This window comes from Rosa chinensis, chromosome 1 (assembly GCF_002994745.2).
Source record: "Rosa chinensis cultivar Old Blush chromosome 1, RchiOBHm-V2, whole genome shotgun sequence".
In the NCBI taxonomy this organism is placed as follows: domain Eukaryota; kingdom Viridiplantae; phylum Streptophyta; class Magnoliopsida; order Rosales; family Rosaceae; genus Rosa; species Rosa chinensis.
In genome coordinates, this window is record NC_037088.1 from 16,223,011 (window position 1) to 16,241,774 (window position 18,764).

General features: G+C 40.2%; 1 pseudogene; it reads right to left on the bottom strand.

Annotated features, from left to right (window-relative positions):
- Nucleotides 1-7,869: 7,869 nt before the first annotated feature.
- On the bottom strand, nucleotides 7,870-9,045 carry LOC112182935 (annotated as a pseudogene).
- Between the last annotated feature and the right edge of the window lie 9,719 nt (nucleotides 9,046-18,764).

The following is an 18,764-nucleotide window of genomic DNA, read 5'->3' on the forward strand; positions in this document are numbered from 1 at the left end:
TTCTCTAGTGAAAGTGACAATGATGTAATACCATTGGCTTATTAATAAAAGTTGAGTTCTTTTCTTTATGAACCCTTTTTAATTACGAGCTTTTTCTTTTAGGAATGGATTCTAGAGAACTACAATGTCTTGTGGATAGTGCGACTACGCACACCATTCTACGCCATAGGCAATTATTCTTAGAGATGTTTCATACATATTCCTCTGTGACTACGATGGCTACGCCATCAGGTTTAGTTCAAGGACATGGAATTGCCCAATTCTTATTGCCAAATGGCACCTTGATTAAAGTCGCAGAAACTCTCTACGCTCCTAAGGCAAGTTGAACCTTATTGAGCTTCAAAGATATTTGAGCCAACAGATTCCATGCGGAAACGCATACTAAGAACGGAAAAGAGTTCCTTTGCATTATCTCTAATGATTGCGGATGAAAGTGCATCTTAGAGAAGCTTATGTGTCAATCCACTGGACTTTATGTCACTACAATTCGACCAATTGAATCCAATAATGTCATAAGAGAAGATCTCTTGGATTCTGACACATACTGGCTTTGGCATGACCGACTAGGACATCCTAGTCATGATATGATGCCTCGTATACTAAATACTTCACACTGACATCCATTCTTCAGAGTGAGAAGAAGCAAGAATCGAAAATTGATTCCCGGACTTAGCAAGACAGCAGCCACTGCAGCATATGGCGCTGCAGCTGTCTTGCAATGCCAAAGGGCGGCCCAAGTCCCTTGTTACAATGCCATAAATGGCGCTACCCATGGCCATGACGCCATGGATGGTTCTCCCCATGGTCAAGACGCCATGAATGCCACTTTCCATGTTTCCAACACCATGATGGGTGATGTAGTCACACATTTTGCTTGTAATAGCGCTACAAAAGCTCAGGCCCAACCAAAATCCTTGTTGGTTTCTTCTAAGTCCCCTCGCTCATTTTTCTAAGCCTGTTCATTAGGGAAATTAGGATCGAGACTGTCCTACGCAAAGGATCCCAAAATACTCATTTCATTTTTACAGAGAATCCAAAGGGATATCTGTGGACCAATTCAACCATCTTGCGGACCTTTTAAATATTTTATGGTATTGGTTGATGCGTCGACACGCTGGTCACATGTCGCGCTGTTGTCCACTCGAAATGCTGCTTATGCTAAACTCCTCGCCCAGATTATCCTTCTACGGGCTCACTACCCTGACCATCCTATTAAGTCCGTTCGACTTGATAATGCTGGGGACTTTACATTGAAAACATTCGATGACTATTGCATGTCACTGGGAATTGATGTAGAGCATCCAGCTCCCCATGTTCATACCCAAAATGGTCTCGTAGAAGCCGCTATCAAACGACTACAAATGATAGCACGAACATTGGTTATGCGCACCAATCTTTCTATTTCTGCTTGGGGATATGCAGTATTGCATGCAGCCACACTAATTCGTCTATGACCCACTGCAACCCAATCTTACTTTACGTTACAGCTAGTGACTAGTACGAGCCTGATATCTCGCACTTACGCATTTTTGGTTGTGCCATTTATGTGCCTATTACGCCGCCACAGTGTACTAAGATGGGTCCACAACGACGAATGGACATCTATGTTGGCTATGAATCTCCAACTATCATCCGCTATCTTGAACCCTTGACAGGCGATCTCTTTACCACTAGATTTGCGGACTGTCACTTTGATGAGACAGTCTTCCCATCGTGAGAGGGAGATAAGAACACAGATGTTCAACAGGAACGACAGGAATTGTCGTGGTCTGTCCCCACTATGTCTCATCTCAATCCCTCAACCACACAGTCCGAACTTGAAGTGTGAAGAATAATCGAGCTCCAAAACGTAGCAGACACTTTGCCTGATGCATTTTCTGATATTGCCAAAGTGACGAGATCACACATACCTGCTGCAAACGTGCCTGCAAGGATTGATGTCCCGAATAATGGACATAACACCACTCCTGTGACACCAGGAGATGACGTCATTGCCCAGAATGGTAATGATGTGGCATCTATGGCCGCAGGTCCCGCAAGGAAGCGCGGTAGATAGATTGGTTCGAAGGATACTCGCTCTAGAAAGAGAGCGAATGAGGCACAAACAAATCCTTTGATCATCGATACTCAAAATCCGTCCCATGAGAATGTTCCGGGTGTAATATCAATACAAACAGACAAGGATCACAATCACAAAGTCTATAGATACAAAACATGTTTATGTGAACTGAATGGTACTAACCTTGAGTATTCATGTTGATCAAGTCGTTCATGGCTAAGGTCTTCTGCTTTTCACCAAGAGCGAGTTCCTCTCTATGGGTCAAGGTTCCGTATACTCAGTGATAGTGAAAGCAGGGACCAGAGCCTTTATATAGAGAACCTGCAAAGATATCTCCCTTAAAGAATATCTAAAAAATATATTCTCTATAGATTTCCTTATGACATACCATATACTACTTACCATAAGTAAATAGCTATAGGATTCTCAAATATTCAACATTCCAGATTACATGTTGAAGTACAAGATTTGATTCATAATACAACCCCATTATTTGATCTCCAAGTAAAGCATACAATCAGTGTTAATTAACTCGATGATAGTGATGTGTTCACAAATTTTCCTTACATTCTCCCACTTGAACCATCACTGTCATTAACACTAAACTGCAGGCAATATCAGTAGAACAAATAATAAGCTTAGTGTGCACAGATGGATTGTAAAATTAATCAGCTCCTATTTCAAGACATGGTCAAAATGCAGCACATCATTCTGAGCAAAGGAAAGAACACATTTAAGTGAAATGTATCACTCCAGAACTACAAAAATGAGAACTGCATTCTACATATGTCACCAGCAAGATATGTCAACAATATGTGCATATACTCTGTAAAATCTGAAACCTATATGTATATGCAAGTTTTCCATTCTTGATGAGTTTGAATTTCAAAATCCTTTATTTTGCACAGTTTCTTGAGTTGACATCAAGAACATGTAGTGCAGATATCTGTAACTTTAATGCCGTGAATAACTTCACAACTTCCATCCACAAAACAAAATAGCTACTTTAACTGTAATGCATAATCAAAATAAGAATAGAACACTGCAAACTCAAACTGAACTGAATAATGCCATGGACTTTCATTAAAATATGTCAAAGATTACAAAACAAAATCTCATAAAACTGAAACTTTATTACAAGTGAAAACTGAAAATCAAACTTACAAAACTTCTTAAAATTCAATTTTGCTCCCACTGATTCTATGCATCTAATGTAGGTAGAACTCCTATATTAGCTACATGCTTTTGGAAAACTGCTATTCGCAATGCCTTAGTAAAGGGATTAGCAAGTTGTGAATCAGTGCCAATCTGCACAATATTGATTTCTCCATGTTTCACTTGTTCTCTCACGCTATAATACTTCAAATCAATATGTTTTAAATTTGTCGACCTCTTGTTCTTCTTGGTGAAGAACACAGCAGCAGAATTATCACAAAATATCACTAATGGTGTAGAGATAATGCTGTCAACAACTCTAGTCTGTGTGAGGAAGTTTTTAATCCACAGACCTTGACACACACCCTCATATATAGCTATGAATTATGCCTGCATGGTGGAAGTGGCTGTGAGAGTTTGTTTCATGGTTTTCCAAGCTATAGCACCTTGTGCCATCATGAACACATAGCCTGAAGTAGACTTGGAATTTTCCGGATAATTTCCAGCAAAATCTGAGTCTGTGTATCCCTGAATTTCAAGGTTCTTGCTTTGTCTGTATACTAGCAGGTAAGATTTTGTCTTTTGTAAGTACCTTAGTACTTTCTTTCCAGCAGTCCAGTGTCCATGGCCTGGATTTGATTGGAATCTGGATAACATGCCTATTGCATAAGACAAATCAGGTCTTGTACGCCTCAATGTCAGAACATATACCTGAGAATGCAGAGATCTATGTAAATTACACTAGTGTACATGGGACGTGGCAAAGAAACTCCATCATCATTGATGATGTATTTGCGTATTCAGTGGCGCGTGAGATTATTGAGACCAATGACATCGAACCACGCTCCGTTGATGAATGTCAACGTAGAGCCGATTGTCCTAAATGGAAAGATGTGATCCAGGCAGAACTTGATTCTCTAGTAAAAAGAAAGGTATTCAGACTAGTTGTGCCAATACCGCCCAACACCAAACCAGTTGGTCACAAATGGGTATTAGTTAGAGGGTGTAATGAGAAAAACAAGATTGTAAGGTACAAAGCTCGCCTTGTGGTGCAAGGCTTCTCACAACGCCCTGGAATCGACTACAAGGAGACCTATTCTTCCGTAATGGATGTCATAACGTTCCGCTACCTTGTCAGTTTGGTAGTTTCTGAAAAACTGAACATGCAGCTTATGGATGTGGTTACTACGTATCTATATGGGGATCTAGATACAGAAATATACATGAAGGTCCCAGATGGACTTCAGTTACCCAAATCAAGTGGCTCTAAACCACGGAGCACGTTTGCGATTAGATTGAAACGCTCACTATATGGATTGAAACAATCCGGACGGTTGTGGTATAACCGTCTAAGTGACTACTTGATTGGTGAGGGATATGTCGACAATGAACTATGCCCATGTGTATTCATAAAAAGGACAAGTTCAGGATTTGCAATAGTAGCGATTTATGTCGATGACATGAACATAATTGGCACCCTTAAAGAGATAAGGGAAACCGCTGAACACTTGAAATCCGAGTTTGAGATGAAAGATCTTGGGAAAACACGGTTTTGCCTCAATTTGGAACTTGAGCACCGTGAAGATGGTATCCTGATTCATCAATCAGCTTATACTCAAAAGATGTTTAGGCGTTTTAACACTGACAAAATTAAGCCTTCAAGCACCCTAATGGCAGTGCGTAGTCTTGATCCAAAGAAGGATCCATTCCGTCCAAAAGATGACGACGAAGAAGTGCTAAAGGCAGAAGTGCCATACCTAAGTGCAATAGATGCATTATTGTACTTAGCACAATGCACAAGACCGGACATCTCATTCGCTGTGAAATTGTTAGCTAGATATAGCTCTGTGCCAACATGACGTCATTGGACTGGTGTTAAAAATATCTTTCGATACCTAAGTGTACGATTGATATGGGCTTGTTCTATCCCTACAGAGAGAAGATGGATTCGGACCCATCAACTGCTAGGGATGCCATACATGGTGGACTATGTTCCCTCTCCCCATCCCAAAATGATGTAAGTGTTTTGGAAGGCTTTGCGGATGCAGGGTACCTCTCTGACTAACACAAAGGTCGCTCCGAAACTGGCTATGTATTCACCATGGGAAAGACCGTGATATCCTGGAGGTCTACAAAATAGACCTTAGTCGCTACCTCTTCCAATCATGCAGAGATTATTACTCTTCACGAAGCAGTTCATCATGAATATATATGGCTACGATCCATAGTTACACATGTTTGAAGTAATTGTGGTCTGAAGTCTACCATAGATGAGCCTACTAGTATTTATGAGGATAATGCTGCTTGCATCGAATAAATGAAGCAATGCTACATCAAAGGCAACAACATCAAGCACATATCGCCTAAACTCTTCTACAATCAGCAACAACAGAAGCTCCTCAAGATCAAGGTAAACCAGGTTTGATTTGAGGACAATGTGGCAGACTTGTTTACTAAGTCATTGCCCCAAATCCACATTCGAGAAACATGTGGCAAGAATTGGCTTGCGGAAATTATCTGAACTCCCATGATCATAGTCATCAGGGGGAGACGCAGACATCAGGGGGAGATGTCTACATGTAAATCTTGAAATGTGAAGGGTGTGTTGTGCTCTTTTTCCTTTTCGACCGAGGTTTTTTTTGTCCCACTGGGTTTTTGTTACTCGGCAAGGTTTTCAGTGAGGCAACGAGAGAAGCACCACATTTGGGCTACACAAGGGGGAGTGTTCAAGTAAATCCCTATTTGTGTCTGGCCCAAACCTTAGGTTACTTGACCTAGAGATAATAGGGTTTGATTAGAAGAATCTAGATATTCCTATTCAATGTATGATTACCTTTTCTTGTATGATTCAGATTCTATGCATTGTAATCCTCTATATAAAGAGGCCCCTATTATTAATGAGAATACACAGCGATTTTCTCTCAAATATCAATTCCCTAAAACAGTTCTCAATTTAATTAATTGTCAAAATATATTTTTATAGTCCTTTGCTTTTTCCTTGCATGTGTCTTAACCGAACTGAACTTCATTCTTAATTTATTGCAATGCATGAACTAAATCTGGTAAATTGTTTTTCATTTTGTAGCAAGTAGTTATTTAAAGTTAAAACTTCTTGAAATGTCTCATTTGAATAAACATTTGGTATAGCATAATTGTCACCTAGATCTTGATATCTACAATAGACAACCTAATCAAGTTAGACTATAATTGAATTAGGAATAACATAGAACTCTCTCTAAAGTAATAAATATTCATTTATCACTATTCATTTAGTAATAATATAATAGCCCCTCTAAAGTAATAATTTTTTGTAGTCCCAACATTATTCATTTATAGAAGTTTTACTGTACTTTCCAGCCCTCTAGGTTAATTGTGCTTTAATTATGGCATTTACTTTGTTGCTTTTTTACTTCACACTCGAAGATTTTCTTGAATCTACATAAAAAATCACAAAAAAAAAAAAAGTAACATTGGTAAAAATGCCAAAAGTCCTTGTAACAAAAGCAAGAGAACCTAGTGGCTGAGAAGGTTCCTTGAAGTTAGAATTAAGTAGAATTCATATCAAAATCTCGCTTGGTCATTTGACTGCGAATTGGCATACTTGCGCAATCTAAAAGAACAATTGAACCGAAAATTCTTCGAGCTCTAATTTAAAGCGAGACGATTTTGAGGCAAACATTGGTTAGGTCTGATAAGTTCTTACTGTGTCGAGCTACGATTTGGTCTTATTGTTATGTCATGGTTATGGCATTATTCTCTGGGTGTAATTTTTTTATCATCAGTAGTGCTAACAAAAGACCCTTACACGACGTAGTCTGATACTTATAGGACATAGTATGAAAAAGGGTTCAACTTTCCTTATAGTAAACTATGAGGATTTATGAAAACTCTCAGAAATGTTTTCATTAACTTCTGGAAAGGGGCAGTTAGTGCGGTTGGAATTTAGGTCCATTTTGGATCATGGTGTTTGTAATCGTTGATTTTCTTAGGGTTTAGTTTATTTTCCTTCCTTCGAACGTATGATTTTGGTCCTTTATTCCTTCTCTGGATATTTATGCTTTGTGACTGAATGAAAATTATATTTGTCTATAAAAAGAAAACAAGAATTTGCTTCTTTGCTACGTTCATATTTGATATACTTCATTTTAAAACTATTGCACCACCAACCAATTTTAACACACTGTTTTGCAATGTAACTAGTTCCAACTGTTCACCACCAAACTGTTTTGCTTGTGATCCTGTTCACCACCAAAATTTGATGAAATAGATGTGGACATTTAGATGTCCACATCTATTTCATCAAATTTTGCGAAGTAGAGTAAATGCTCTATTATAAAGTTGTAAGACGCCTCACCCTAGAGTCATCAGAGCATTATATTTTGAAAGGTTGGTTTAATTCAACCTAGCTAACTTTATTTTCGATGGATTTGAGGTGCCGGTGCCTATTGTGTGCAAGAGGCTAGGAAAGAGATAGATAACTTTAATATGCTACTTCTATACCTAAAGACACCATGTATACATTAATACATTAAAGTATATATGTTACTTCTATACTTAACCCATACAATAACGTTAAAATGATATTTAAAAAATATTTAATGCAATAATACATATATAAAATGATACTACAACATTTTTGTAGTGGTAGCGAGAACATTCATGTGAAATGCATATATGTATTAATGTATACATACCTACATGATACATGTTATTGTTGAAATGCTCAATATAATACACCCAAATTTTACAAATAAGAATGAAAAGATATAGACAAACCATAATAGTGAAACCTTGAAATCTACCTTTGTTAACTCAGGGAAGCACATTGAATTTCAAACCTGAACCTCACAACTTTTCTTCAAGGACTTTGGACAACCTTTCAACCATATTAGGGGTCAAATAGTTCATCCAATCCCCCACCTCGGCTTTTCTAAATAGGTTCTTATTCTCAAAGTTCTTAATAGACTTGCCACTTCTATTGACCTCCAATTTCTTCATGTTCTGAAAACCACAAAGCTTTGCTATTTCCTCAATCTCACCACCTCTCTCCTCCTCCAAACTAAAAAGGAACCCCAGAAAATTTGCCAATTTCTTTAACTGAAACACACCATTTTCCTTCATGTCCTCATACTTCAAACACAAAACATTGTCAGGTCTGTTCAAGCTCTCTTTCCAGTACCCCAACATGTGCTCCCAAAGCGGACCAAACCCAACTATGCCCTTGCAATACATATCAAAGGCCTCATCGAGAGAGATCGGAGCTTGAGATTGTGGCTTCACTTTGTTAATGAAATGCCAAGAGGACACAAATGTATCAAATGGGTTTCTGCAAATGTAAACAATCTTACAGTTGGACTTTTTTATTGTACTCAGAGAAGGATAAGGAATGTGTGTCCCAAACAGTCTTGGCTCAGGAAATTTGGAGAGGTCAGGAAGTGGGTTGTTTGCATAGAGCTTGTACTCAAGGAAAGGCACAACATCATGAGGATTGGAAGTGAGTAAAGGATGGGACTTTGAGACTGCGAAATGGCGTCGGTTTACAATAGCGAAAGTCAAGGCTTTTAACCATGTGGTGCCTGATTTTGGAATGCTGGCCAAGACTATGTCTGAGTCACTAGTTTAGAAGTGGTTTTGGAAAGCGAGTATGGACTGGATTTCGGCTGATTGGCACCAGAAGCCTTGGAATTGAAAGAGGTGAAGGGTTCTCCAACCTTTCTCTTTTGGGAGAGAAAGAAGGAGTTTCTTGCACTCATCACTGAGTTTTTCCTCTTCATGATCTAATGGTGGGTTTTCAGTGATGGCCATTGATCCAACTGGTGGTGGTAGCTAGAACCATAGAAGATGGAGGAATTAGGTCATAAACATCCCCATATATGTAGTAGTCTAAGTATCTTAGAAGCTTCCACGTTTCCATTATGGTCCTGTTTAATTGAGTACGCGCGTTCCAACCAGCGCATGTTTATCTATAACTGTTATGTAGGGTACCGCGGCGCCAGCTTTCGAGAGTTAATTTATGTGGCCAACTATTGTCTATTCACGACTCAGTTTCAACATACCTATTGTCATTGTTGTTTTTCTCATCAACGGGGGCGTTTATTAACAAGTAATGACCAATTACTAATGAGAATGAAATTAAGGGGAGCCATTCTCATTCTCCTTGCATTATAAGGAGGAATCATGCTCGACTCTTGTTTCCTTCTCTCTCTGACCTAGAACGCGCTGCACACTTTATGTCCTGTCCAACGGCACGCCCTAGTGACCCAAGGAGATCGAGTGTTCATTGGTACATGGCTCAGCCGGTGTAGACGCTGCGAGGGGACGGAGACGCTGTCAGATCGTCGAGAGGGTCTAATAAGGATGGGCGGCGGAGGATAGATGGTCGGCAGGCAGGGCGGGATTCGTTTTACCCCTGAGAGGTGTGCATACTACTTGAACTACTTGAAGGGTGGTTTGAGTGGTTGTTGCTGGAGTGGAGGCCACCTGGTGGTAATTACAATGTGGCGACGGGGCTGGGATTCTTTGTGCTCAGATCAGATCCATTGGATCCCATCTGGGAGATGCCGGCATTTCTCACTGACGCAACGGGGATGATGGGAGGATTGTAGGATGGCGCTTGATTGCTTAGGGTGAAGTAGGTGGAGGCGGTGGCATTGCCCATGGTGGGAAGGTAGGGGTGATGCAGGTGGTATGAAGGCGTCATGCCTTCTGCAGCGGTCAAACTTGGCTTGGGCTTGGGCTCAAGACTCAGGGTATTTTTATAGGGAAAATATCCGTTTACCCAAACTTGAGCTACACTAAGCCTATGAGCACCCAAACATTTTATAAGATTGCCTACTTACCCAACAAATTACATATTTTTTGCCCTAATATCCAATTAAGTTATTTTTTTAATTATTTTTTGGGACAATTTTGTCCTCTCTCCCTTTGTCACATAGAGAGAGAGAGACTTTGCCAGACTTCGTTCGCCGGCTGCTAGAATCCTGTGACTGCTATCGGAATTCGATGACCGGTTACCGGAGTCTTATTTTATTGCCCCCTAATAATACCCAATAAACTTTCTATTGGGTTTTTTTTGGGGGGGGGTTGATAAAAGTCTCTGACAACCGTTTTGTCAATTTGTGGCAACCTCCGAGGGATTGTCTACAGTACATTAATGTACCGATACATCAAGTAGACTACGTTCAATACAGAGGTAGACTAGCTCAGTACATGGGTAGATATGCATGAAGTTAGTCTACCCTTGTACCGAGCTAGTCTACATCTGTATTGAATCTAGTCTACTTGATGTATCGGTACATCAATGTACTGAAGTATTTTCCAACCTCCGAACCCTTAATGGAGTCCGGCGTCCTGTTTTATTGCCCCCAATAGTACCCAATAAACATTTTATTTTCCCCAATAAACTTTATTGCCCCCCTAAAAAAATTTATTGGGGGGTAATAAAAGTCGTTGGGAACCTCCGGCAACCTTCGGCTGGTGACTGGATTCTGGCTACCAGTGACCCGTGTCTCGTGATAGGTGACCGGCGTCCGGCAAAGTCTCCAATGACTTTTTAATTATTTGAAGGGCACACTTGTCGTTTTACATTTAAATTGGGTAAGTGGTGTCACACCCCTGATTTTATACACAATAAAAATCAATATATAACTCCATAATTATATATGCGTGAATGTTCAGCCATTAATACAAAATACTTCAAAATTTTTTCCCTTTTAACCCAAGTACATATTGATGCCCTGAACGCACAATTCCAATATTGACTCGCTCCACAGAGTCACATAATACACGAGCTTACGAATTAAATTGTCAACAACAAAATAAAACGTAAATGCTCCTCAGAGCTCACTACAAGCGGAAGTCTTTATAACGGTAAAGTCACAAAATTGACTTCTTACCGTTAAGCTGCAAGCACGCTACCTTAGCATCAGCCACGATTAACCTGACCTGCAGAAATAACCCATACACCGTTGGAATGGTGTACCGGGTTGCCACATAACAAACCCGGTAAGGTTTTGCAAGCCCTTATGAGTAAACTCAAAACCACAAAGCAAAACACATTTCTTAAGTCGCCTAAGCCTAAACACGATATGCACATATCTCACACCTACGGCCATCAATTCCATAACCTTCCATATCGTGCCTACATAAGTCAACTGGTGACTAAACTACATGCTTAGATTCTCAACCTAGCATCCCATTATACAAATTCAATCAAACAAGACTTGCTCAAGCAATGTTTGACGTCATTCTAACGCACTACGGCGAATTCCAAATCACACTCATTCCCCCCCCCCTAGGAGCTTTTGTCATCAACATGACATCAAATGTGTAAAACAATGAATCACCTTCCTATCCTCACCACAGAGTACAATTCATCACCACTATGGCTCTTAAGATAAATCAAACCATCAATCAATACAATCAAGAAGAAACAAAGCAATCACAATTCAAAACAAGCAAAACAATTCATAGTAAACCGTGCATATAATTTAGTTCAGTAGGTCACATTAAGTCAAGCAATTCAAGTCAAAATAGTCATCGTAATCTCACACTCTGACGTCTGTAGGTAGCCTCGACCATCACAGCAGTCTTCTCGATTATTGTTTACTTAATAACAATTCAGCTCCATTACCGAGCAGTTATCATACTGATCATCGCACAGATTTCACCGATCATCACACAGATAGTCATCATCCTACTGATCATCACACAGATAGCGATCATCCAACTAATCATCACACAGATATCGCCAGTCATCACACAGATAGCGATCATCACGCATATTCATCACACAGATATCGCCGGTCATCACATAGATAGCGATCATCCAACTAATCATCACACAGATATCGCTGGTCATAACATAGATAGCGATCATCCAACTAATCATCACACAAATATCGCCAATCATCACATAGATTGCGATCATCACATAGATTCATTGCTAGTCATCACACAGATAGCAATCATCACACAAATATTCCTACACAAGCTACACAGATATTTCTACACAAGCTACCATATCTTAAATCTCACTTAAGACGGTCGGTCATATTAGACCCATGGTATCTCAACACATGATATCCTACAAACACAACTCAATACACAATTTGATCAGTCATCACACAGATAGCAATCATCCAACTCATCACACAGATTCCACCAATACATATATATATCACGCCAATATATATATACATGATCATCCACTCAAGAATGCCACTAATACGACTATTATCACAGTTAATCCCATAACTCCAAGACAATATGGTAAACCCGTTCGTGAATGAACCTCGTGCGATTACTCACCTCGAAACTCCTGCTGCGTCTTCAGTACAGAATAAAGCAGCAAACCCACAAAATGACCGTCAAGAATACTTCGTCAAGTACCTAATCACATACCTAAACACAATCGGTTTCCATTTAGTAACAATTCACAAACAATTTTAAAAAGTTCGAAACCCCTGTTTTGAACTAAAATCCCCAAAGTGACTCCAATCGAGGTGAAACCACATCCGAGACCACCCAATGTCTCCAGAATACATGTACGATCGATATGCCGAAACCACAAGTCGATCGAACGCTCGAATCCTCACGGATAGAAACATCGAATAGTCCGAAACTGTAAAAACCCTAACATGCTCATACGATCTCCAAAAATTACAAACAATATATCAAAATGCTCGTATCGACGAGTAGATCAAACTCGAGAACATAAACTATCCCTGAGGTGGCCGAAAACCGCCGGAAAACACAACCACAATGGCGGCACCGCCGGCTGCCCAAAGTCAAAATTTGACAAAACTGCCAACACCAAAGTTCTTCATCTCAACTCCAATTTAAACTTTCATAACTACACCAAAGTCCAATTATAAACCAATCGATTGAATTTTACCTTAGAACAAATCGGACCGATGGAAACCCTAGAATTTCAATTCCAAAATTCGACCTCCACGAGTTGAACGGATGCAAGCCACATTGGGGGAAGCATTTACGTCCTCCGAGCTCCAAAATACCTCAAGATTCACCGGCAAAGGTGGCTGGAATCTCCAGTTTCGACGAAGGCGATTTCGTCCCCGACAAGGCTTCTTCTCGGCCTTGCAGCGCCCACCACAGCTCGTCCCACGCTCGATGGTTACCATAGACGTGTAGAGGAGGTTGAGGCGAAGAAAGCCCACTTGGAATCGCGTCCGATGGTGGCCAGAGGAGGAAGAACGAAGCCGGCGAAAATGGAGGTTGCGCACGGGCTCGGGAGAGAAGAGGAAAGCTCGGGTTTCCTTTTGGGAAATCTGGGCTCTTTTGAAATTTTCGGAAATTTTCGTCATTTTATACCAAAATGGAAAGTTTTTCCGAAGCAATTAACTTCTTCATACGAACTCCGATTCTCGTTCCGCATGTCCACAAACTCGTATCGACGCGCTCTACAACTTTCGTGAAGGAAGTTTTCGGAGAATCCCAACGAATAAAAAGTCAACCCTTGCGCCCCCCCCCTCCCCCCTAAATGACGCTTCCTGAATAATTATTCGCCCGAAACACTTCCGCTCCATCCACGAGCCACGAAACCGTCCGATACCCACAATTTAAATTCTGGAAAATCCTTGGAAAATAAATACGAATTTCCGGGGCATCACAAGTGGACATATAAATCTTTCAGTGGAGTAAGCGTGCATTTGTTGGGCCCAAATTGGCTAAATGGTCAAGAGCCCTTTTATTTTATATGTTATTATTTTTTACTTGAAGTTAAACGTAGCTTCTTGCAGGCAATAAGTTTCTACAGTCATTTGGTAGGGCAAAGTGGGCTTTGTCCTGCCTTGCAAACTCAGTGTGCCTTGTCTGGTCTAGCGAGTTAGCGAGCAGTTTACTTGATCAAATGGATGCAACCTCTTATTAGAAGGATGGAGCAGAGTGTTGCCAGAATTATTTCTGTGCGACAACATAGTAGGAAAGCTGTGCTATTTGTAATGATGTTTCTTCATGATAGAGTTATCTTTCCGTTATGTCACCGCTTTGTTAAACCAAATGGAATAGTTAGTAGAGCACTCTTTGCTAATTAGTGCATGTTAGAATATATAAATTTAGTGGTGTTATTTTAGGACGTCCTCTTGATGGTTATTGTAATTTGGGTTTCAGGCTCTATGTCATTCCCTTGTATTCTATGGTTTCATTAATCAAGAGTTGAGGGCAGCCATACAGCCCTCTTTTCAAAAACAATAAGGAGGAATAAAATAATATGGGACTCATGCATGCCAAAATTTGGAATGATTCCTCTCTTTTTACTCCATAACAGGGGGTGATAGTAATTCCTCCTCTTTGGTGAATCAATTTTTTCATTCCAAAACTACCTGTACAAAATTCAATTTATATGATGGGAAAAGTTGTCTGTGTATGTCAATAGTGCATTCTTGCCATACGCAGGTGAATAGGTGATGGATTTGTATAATAATTCTAGTTTTAATGGTTTAACTGGTGGTAATAATTATGCTTGTTCCATGGGGTGGGTCTAACAAGTTGGTTAAATATGCAATTATCACCATAATATAATGTTTGTCCAATTTCATAATTCATTTTCCTTAGATGTAGTTGATTGTCTATTAGGATGCAATTGTTTTTCGAACATGTTTTTATGTTCTTTTTTTTTAATGAGTGATTGAATATGAGGGTATTATAGTAATCAACTTCATTACAATTCCTATTCCTACACTTTAGTAAACAGTTAAATGATAACCATTTCTATTTCTAACAAGTAAACACCGGAATGTGAATGACTCCTTGTCTCTCTCGTTCATTCTCTCTGCTATTCCTTCTCAATCTCATTCAAGTATAACGTAAACGCCCCCCCTAAGTTTTTCAACTTCCAAAGAAATTATGGTTAAGCTTAAAGTTTATTTTATTTTATCTTTTGTCAAATTTTTATTAGCCAAAAGATTATAAAATTATGAAATTACAAAGTCAACACACTCAAGGACTAAGCCAAAAGTTGATATAAGGCGGGGCATTCACTAGTTAACATTTAAAGATAGAATTTTAAAAAGGGTGTGGCTATTGCCACCAAATTATTTTCTGAGTTCACTCTACAAACATTTGAATTCTTGAAAGATTATAGTACCCAAGTGCAAAATGACTAATAAGTACACTAATTTTTTAAAATCTAAATCTGTAAGGAAAACTATATACATAACCAATTAATTAAATACAAATACTACTTAATTTCTCATTGAATAACATTAATCTTCATATTCTCCACCATCTTTAAGGATACCTAGTTGGTGTGTCTGGCCCAAAATCTAGTTGGTATGTCTGGCCCAAAATCTAGTTACTTGTCTAAGTTATAATAGGGTTAGTATTACAAATATTCTCTAAGATATCTTATTCATTGTATGATTCAGTTTCCTTGTAAGACTCGTATTCTCTGGTTGTAATCCTTTATATAAAGAGGCTCATATTATCAATGAAAGCACAACTCATTCTCTCCTAATTTCTGATTCCTTAAAACACGTTATCAGCACGAAACCGTAACCCTGAAACCCTAAAATCATAAACTTCAAAGCCTAGCTACCTCCATCGCATACCTTAAAGCCCTCGATCCCAGGAGTCCAGAACCGACCAAAAAAGCCCCGAACTTGCTGTGTTAGCCTCGCTAGCGCACCCCTATGTCTACCTCTGTGCGCGCCCCTCCACCCCTCCGCCTTGCCGATTGGTTTCGCTTCCCCCTCCTCCCCTAGCCTCGCCTATCGCACACCCTGCAAGTTAGCCTTGCCAGCCTCAGTCCCCTCCTTCACTAGCCTCGCTAGCCACAGCCCCCTCTTCCGTGCACCAATGTGCCTGTAGATTAGCCTCGCTGACCCCTCGGTTAACCTCACCAGCCACAACGCTCGCACACCCTTGCCGCTAGCCTTGCACACCCTAGAGATGACAACCAGCCTTGCCATCTGCCGAGCAAATTAGCCTCGCCAGCCTCACACCTGCACAGCCACAGTGCCCCCGTGACCCTGTAGCAACCAAGTACGCACACTTGCGATCAGCAGCCCCAGCCAAGCCTCCAGCCATGCACCTGCCTGCTCTGGCCAGTGACTATCACCTTCGGCCATCGGTGTCTTTTTTCGGCCACCTCCGGTAGCCTTCTTCCGGCCAATTTTCTGGCTAATTTTCAGGTGACCCCAAAACAAAGTAAATTTGCTTTCAGTACTTTCAATTCTTTTCTTTTCTACCTCCGTTCTTCTACCCCTACTTCTTCTTTTGTCGGGAGATCTAAGCCAAACTGTGGGAGTTCATGCTATCTCCAAGCTCGGAGCTTATTGAGATCTCCAAACTTAGATTTTTTTGAGAATATACGATCGACCACATACGCATCATTGTTTTGATCTAATCCAATACATATTGGAATCGAATTTCTTGGGAACGATTACTCTCATAAATTCCTAATTTCTTGGAAGTGACTATGCTCAGAAATTTTTATTGTTTTCGTGGTATCCTTTTCCGCTCCGAAACTAACCCCTCTTTTCTTATTGTTTTTCAGGATGAGTAACTTGAACAACTTGGACTTTGCTTCATTGGGGACAACAGGCTCTGGATATCACAAGTTGGTTAGTGATGTCCATCAGCATCTTAAGGCTCAAGAAATCCGGGAAACGATTCTTGAGCCTAGTCAGAACGTACTTACTGCTGCCCAAGTTGCCGCTTTGGAAGTGAATATAGAGCTGAGTTGGAGGCAAATAAGGCAAAAGCCGTCATCCTTATGACTCGTCACATGGATGACTCGCTCCAATGTGAGTACCTAAATGAAGAAGGCCCTAGATGGTTTTGGGTCCCACTCGAAGAGCGATTTAGCAATGTTCGTGGCTCCCTAGTTCCTAATTTAAAAGTGAGATGGCACAATCTCCGCTTCTGTGATTTCAAGACTGTTCTTGACTACAACTCGGAAGCCCTTCACATCAAATCTCTAATGGAATTCTGTGAAAAGAATATCACTGATGCGATGATCGAGAGGACTCTCTCTACCTTCCCCGTCTCTATAATGATGGTTGCTAAGAACTATTGGATAGATGTCAATGCAGGACGCATCACAAGGTTTCATGAGCTAATAGGAGCCATGAATGTAGCTGAGAAGCACGACAACATCCTTGTGAAGAACTATAACTCTACACTCGTGGGAACCAAGTATATTCCAGAGTCTAATTATAGTCGCGCCCCTAAGGGAGGGAGCTAGGAGCGAAATCCTAAACATAGGGATAATTCTGGACGTTCTGGTCCATATTCTCGCCCCAATGACGAAGGTAGCCGCCAAAACAAGCGGACATAGAACCATAGAGGTCAACGTGTAAAGAGAGAGGAAGGCAAAGCCTCTAGCTATGGTGGTGATGCCACCAAGGGTAATGGCCATCCAAAACGCTCCCCAAAGGCGCCTCGATTAAGGGAGCCCTATCATAAATATGCTTGTCTTCGATATGGAGCGTCCGAACATTGGGCAAAAGCTTGCACTACATCCCAGAAGGTTGCCAACGCATACTGAACATATCATGAAGCAAGGGAAGAAAACTATATGGAACAAGAAGATCAAGATGGTGATCTCGATATGAGGGTGGAAGACTTCAAAGGCCAAGATCAAGAGACTGGCGATTTTGTATAAGTCTTTTATTTTTTCCAAGAGATGTAATAGGCACTTGCCATATAATTTTTGTAGTAAATGCCAATGGTTTAGTTTTTCTTCAACTAGGCTCATCCAAAGTGTGGTGTCTAGGAAGGTTTTGAGATAAGTGGTACTTAAGTGAGCTTTGCTCCACTGGCATGTTTCTGCTTACCTGGTCACATTTTTTGGAGTTACCAATAGAAGTCAAACAACTACCATTGTTTTGTATTAGCTAGTATTTGAATTATATATTTTTTTGGTCAAAGAAATAATGATGTACTCCGTTGGCTTATGAATAAAATTTTGAGTTATTTTCATTATGACTCCATTTTAATTCTGAGCTTTTCTTTTAGGAATGGATTCGGGAGAATTGTAATGTCTTACGAATAGTGTTACTATGCACACCATTCTCCGTCATAGGTAATTATTCTTAGAGATGTTGCTTACATATTCCTCTGTGACTATGATGGCTGGGTCATTAGGATTAGTTCAAGGACATGGAATGGCTCAATTCCTCTTGCCAAATGGCACCTTGATTTCTATCACAAAAGCTCTCTACGCTCCTACAGCAATTCAAACCCTATTAAGGTTTAAAGATAGCAGAGCCAAAGGATTCCATGCGGAAACACATACAGAGAGCGGAAAAGAGTTCATTTGCATTACCTCTAATGATTGCTTATGGAAGGGCATCTTAAAGAAGCTTATGTATCTATCTAGTAGACTTTATGTCACAACAATTCGACCTATTGAATCCAGTAATGTAATAAGAGAAGATCTCTTGGATTCTGACATATATTGGCTTTGGCATAACTGATTAGGATATCCTTGTCGTGATATGATGATCTGTATACTAAAGACTTCATACAGACACCAATTCTTTCGAGTGAAATGAAGCAAGAATCAAAGGTTGATTCCTGGACTGAG